This window comes from Bubalus bubalis, chromosome 14, assembly GCF_019923935.1.
Source record: "Bubalus bubalis isolate 160015118507 breed Murrah chromosome 14, NDDB_SH_1, whole genome shotgun sequence".
NCBI classification, from domain to species: Eukaryota; Metazoa; Chordata; class Mammalia; order Artiodactyla; family Bovidae; genus Bubalus; species Bubalus bubalis.
In genome coordinates, this window is record NC_059170.1 from 19,382,301 (window position 1) to 19,388,300 (window position 6,000).

Sequence of the window (6,000 nt, forward strand, 5' to 3'; positions counted from 1 at the left end):
ACCAAGTCTCAGAGAGTCTGATATACCCAGAAAAATGTCCGCATGCCCAGGAAAGAAGAGCAGGAAAACTCAGAGAGCGGGAACCACAGGATGCACTCTTGGACTATTTGGTCCAGCCTTCTCTGTACATCCAGAAAACCAAGGCCCAGGGAAAGGAAAGCACTGGTCAAGTCTCACCAAAAAGCAGTGGCAGAGACCAAATCAAAAAGAGAAGCGGGGATTTCCCTGGGTGGGGAGTGGGGGTCCAGTGGTTAAGACTCCACGCTTCCAATGCAGGGGCCGCGGGTTTGATCCCTGGTTGGGAAACTAAGATCCCACATGTCATGCAGCATGGCCAAAAGATTAAAAAAAGAGAAAGAAAGAAACAAAGAGAAGCAGAGAGAGTGAGACATCCCTCTCCAAGCACCTGGATGCTGTCGTTTCCACTTTCTGCTCCCCTCTATCCCCAGTTCTCCCAAGTCCCCTGGGGAAATCACACAAGAAGAAAAGCAGGTCTCGAACCACAGGTGAAAAGGAATAACCTGGCTGAAGAGGAAGAAAATAGAGGAAATGTAGACCAGTTAGGAGCCTCCTTCATCCTGGCATTGAAGATTCACAGGAAGCCAACTTCCCACCTTAGCCCTCTCTTGCACCCTACTCTCATCAGGAGTTGGGGGTGCCGACACTCCAGCTGCCTTCCTCACTTTGGGGCTCTCCTTGTGCGTCACGCCATTCAAGCCCTGGTGGTGCCACAGAATTTTAGAGTCAGAAAATCAAAGGATCCTGGAACCCTCGACACGACACAAAGAGGTCCAGAGCTAGGATTCTCGCCAGGTGTCTTGGGCTGAGCTCACAACGAGAAATCTTCCGTATCAACAAGCTACCAGCACCAAATATATAGACATATCTATAGTCTATAAAATACATAGAAATAATTTCAAAGATCCTTTTCAACTGTATATTGTTCAAAACAAGCAAAACTAGCTAATGATGATAAAAGTGAAAGAGTGGTCCTTTGAGGGAAAGTAAGGATGGGAGGAGGCACAGGAGAAGCTTCTGAAATGCAGGAAACGCTCTATAAACTGAGCTGGGCTGTGGCTACACAGGTGTGTTCTCTCTGAAACTAATCACGCTGTAAGCTTAAGATGTGTGCACTTTATGGTATGTGTATTACATGAAAACTTAGTTTAAAATGCATTGCCAAGGACTTCCCTGGCAGGCCAGTGGTTAAGACTTTGCGGTTCCAAAGCAGAGGGTGTGGGTTGAATCCCTGGTTGGGGAACTGAGGTCCCACATGCCACATGATGCGACCAAAAAAAAAAAAAAAGCATGGCCAGCTTTGGCAATGTCTATCAAAATTACAATCACCCAGACCCTGTTAGTAGTTTACCCTACAGGTATTTCCCCATGTTACAAAATGATACTGGTGGACATTTAGATTGTTCTCTTTTTGCCATTATAGTCAGGGCTGCAGTGAATATTCTTGTACAGTCTGATGAATTTTTCCCAAAATAAACACATCCTGTTCAAGAACACAAAATTACCAGCACCCCCCGCCAAATTACCATCATCCCCCTCAACCTTCTTCCAGTTATCACTCCTTCACCTACTACTCTGACTTCTAAACATCATAGATTGTTTTGAAATTTATATGTATTGCTTTCTTCTTTCTCTCCACATATTTGTGAGAACATCATCATTTTTTTTTTCTTTTTTTGTAATTCGGCTGTATTTGGTTTTAGCTGCGGCACATGGGATCTTCAATCTTTGTTGAGGCACCTGTGATCTTTAGCTGTGACATGCGAACTCTTGATTTTGGCATGTGGGATCTTGTTCCCAGGCCAGGGTTCAAACCCGGGAAACCCCGCTTTGGAAGTGTGGAGTCTTAGCCACTGGACCACCAGGGAAGTCCCTTTTTCTTTTCTTTTCTTTTTAAATAACCTAATATTTATTTAATTGGCAGAGTCACATGGGATCTTAGTTCCCTGACCAGGGATCAGACCCGCGCCCCCTGCACTGGAAGCCCAGAGTCTTAACAACTAGACTGCCAGAGAAGTTCGAGAACATCATTCTGTTTTAATGCTCTTCATAGAACTTAGACTGTTTCTTCCCTGCCCCTCCGTCCCACCCACACCCACACTCTAAAAAGCACAAGAGCTTGGTCTACTTCTCCAGCACCTTGCAGAGGAGATGCACGTAATAGAAAGTCAATAAATACCTATGAAGTAAGAGAATGAAACAAGAATGAATTAACTTGACTAATAGTTTAGAATATAGAGTTGTAATTTCCATATGGGTTCAGAAGATAAGGACCTGGATTTGAGCAATTTATAAAAAGCCAAGAGGGTAAGGAAAGCGATTCTCCTGTTCAAAGCTGCTCAGAAAGCAGGGCCTTGTGCCTAAGGCCCAAGCAATATAATTGGTCTGGAGAATCAGAACCTCTAACAAGCCTAGCCTGTACCAAATATAACGTGGATCTGAATTCTAGAATTAACTGCTTGGTGTAGAAATCTGGGACTGAAAAATCAGCCCAAAGAATTGGTTCTGGAACTGCTCTTGTAAGTTCACTTCTACTATGCAGGGCACACCTTCCCGCTGAGATCAGCTCACAGACAAACATGACAAAGCAATGAGGAAACCTAAGATGCGCCTGAAGTGAAGTGAAAGACGCTCGGTCGTGTCCAACTCTTTGCGACTCCATGAATTATACAGTCCATGGAATTCTCCAGGCCAGAATACTGGAGTGGGTAGCCTTTCCCTTCTCCAGGGGATCTTCCCAACCCAAAGATCAAACCCAGGTCTCCCGCATTGCAGGCAGATTCTTTACCAACTGAGTGACAAGGGAAGCCCAAGATGCATCTGAGAGATGCAAAAAATGCTACAATCTGCAAGGACTTAAGGTACCAACTTTAAACACCTGAGGAGTTGTCCTGGAGCAGAGGGAGTCGATGGGCTTCCCTGGTGGCTCAGATGGTAAAGAATCTGCCTGCAGTGCGGGAGACCCTGGTTCGGTCCCTGGGCCAGGAAGATCCCCTGGAGGAAGAAATGGCAACCTACTCCAGTATCCTTGCCTGGAAAACCCCATGGACTGAGGAGCCTGGCAGGCTACAGTCCATGGAGTTGCAAAGAGTTGGACACGACTAAGTGACTTAACTAAGAGCAGAACAGGCTTCTCTGGTGGCTCAGGTGGTAAAGAATCTGTCTGCAATGCGGGTTTGCATCTGTCTGCAAACCCAGGTTTGATCCCTGGGTCTAGAAGATCCCCTGGAGAAGGAAATGGCAACCCACTCTAGTATTCTTGCCTGGAAAATTTCATGGACAGACAAGCCTGGTGGGCTACACCCCATGGGATCACAAAGAATTGGACATAACCGAGCAACTAACACTTCCTTTCAGGAGCAGATCAATGGTGCAGTTACAAGGAAGCAGCGTTTGGAGACAACACACAAAAGGACTTTCTCACGCTTGAAGCCAATCAGCAAGGAAAGAGGCTGCCTTAGAAGAAAGTGAGCCTGCCAAAAGCAAAGAATAATCGAGGAGAGATTGCAACAGGGCTTGAAGCCTTGGACTAGACAACTTCTGAGGTTTGTTCCAACCTTAGGACTCTAGGGTTCCAGAATTTTAGACCCTCTGGAAGTTTTGTTTCTTAACAACCATCCTCTCATCCCAACTAACCCACCCACTGAGTAGCCAGCCTAGACAACCTGAAGTTTTTTTGTTCTGCTTCTCTTCCCAATGTTACAAGCACAGAGACAAGACATATATGCATCTTGGTTTAGAATCCTGCGGTGTTAGAACCCTGGGTCATTAGAACCCTGAAGTGCTAGAGTTCTGGGTCAAAAGACTTGAAGCAAATATGCCAAAATGTGCAATGGCTTGTTTTCTGTACTTTCCTGTATCTTTTCTGGGCTTCCCAGGTGGCACTAGGGGTAAAGAACCCACCTTCCAATGCAGGAGACGTAAGAGACACGGCTTCGACCCCTAGGTCAGGAAGATCCCCTGAAGGAGGAAATGGAAACCCACTCCAGTATTCTTGGCTGGAGAATCCCCACGGATGGAGGAGCCTGGTGGGCTACAGTCTATGGGGTCACAAAGAGTCAGACATGACTGAGCGACATAGCATAGCATGCACAGAGCGCCTAACAGCCCTGGGAAGGGCTGTCAGGGAGAGCTGGGTGCCAGGCTTCCTAGCCATGGCCCTGGGCCCCCAAACCCAGGTGGCCCTGGACAGGCCAGTCGCTGCCCTCAAAAACTGATATGCTGCCTGCCTACCCCCATTTATACCAGGGAACCTTGAACCTAGCTAAGAATGGGAGGGGAGAGCAGAGGAGTCAGGAAAGAGAGTAAAGCGGCTGAAGGAAAGACTGAAAGTCTTAGGATGTAGGGGAGCTGGAGCTGAGCTGGGTCTAAGTGTCCCCAGTTCCTCTCCACCAAAGGCCTCAGATCAGCAATTGCCAAGAGTCCTGGGACCCACAGCTTAGTAGTGGCCAGATCTGGAGGCAGGACTATTTTGGGGAGATTTTCATGAGAAATGAGCTGATGGAGCAAAGCCCAAAAAGGAAAGAAAAAAAAAAAAAATGCTGGCCTCTCCTCTTCTAGCCCAAAATACCAGTGGAATCTGAGTATTGAAGAAAGCAAGGGTGGGAAGGTAGGCAGAGAGGATGAATTTGGAACCCCATCCCAGCCCCCAATAATATCTGCCACCAATGCCACCAAGTGCCTGGAAGTCCTCTGGATAAAGACATTGAAGGACTCTGTTAAGGAGGGAGTGTTAGTTGCTCAGTTGTGTCCGACTCTTTGCAACCCCCATGGACTGTAGCCCACCAGGATCCTCTGTCCATGATATTTCCCAGGCAAGAATACTGGAGCGGGTTGCCAGTCCCTTCTCCAGGGGAACCTCCTGACCAGAGGTTGAACCCGGGTCTCCTGCACTAGCAGGCGGATTCTTTACTACTGAGCCACCTGGGAAGCCTTACGGAGGGAGGTACACATGAATTCCACTCAGTATGCATCCGACAGCTTCTCTTCTGTGGCCAGGAGGGGACACAACACTGATTGTCCAGGAAAGGAGTGACACTGAAGAAAGATGCCAGAATGGAGGAGTCTGAAGGATAAAAGATTGTAGCACATGCTTTGAAGGCACCCCGCTGGGTGGTGGTAGAGAGGGTAATGGGGGTGTCACGCTGGGTGGTGGTGGAGAGGATAATGGGGGTGTAACTGTTCAGGTTGGTCAGGAAGGGCCTCTCTGAGGAGGTCACATGTAAGGCAAAACCTGAAGGATAAGAGGGGAGCTAGCCAGGTGAAGAGCCAGGAGACAAGACTCCAACCAGGAGGAATAGTAAATACAAAAGCCTCGAGGCAGAACATAGCTTGGTGAGTCTGAGGCCATCGCAATGCTAGGGCCTCTGGGGAGGGAACTTGGGGAGTTTTATGAGGTGAGGTGAGACAGGTAGGCAGGAGCTGGATCACTGGGAATCTCTGAGGACTTTATTCCAAGTGTGAAGGGACAGGGCAGGAGAGTAAGTGTTAACGTTTAAATTATGATCACTCTGGCAGCCATATGGAGAAGGGACTGGAAAGGGTGAGAGATGCCACGGGCAGGCCAGTGAGGAGGCTGTGGCTGCCCAGGGACAGAGGAGGGGCCTGGGCGGGGAGAGGGACTGAAGACAGAGGACCAGGGATGGAGAGCATGGACCCAGACCAAGGCCAGAGCAGCCACCCGGGCATAAAGGGAGCTGAGGCCGCACGGAGCAGTTGGGACTGGATCAGGAAGAGCTTCAGAAGCCAGTTTAGGATTCAGTGCTTTATCCTGCAGGAGCTGGGGAGTCATCAAAGGCATTTTTATTTTATATTTTTCATCAAAGAGCTCTGAGCGAGGGCACCTGACAGTGTGGCTAGATTTATGTGTTCACAAGATCCCCACGGCAGCTGGTGTGGAGAATTGGCTGCAGGGGCGAGACCAGGGCAGGAAGACTGACTTAGGAGGCGGCTGCCATAAGGGTCCAAATGCGAGGGGGTGAG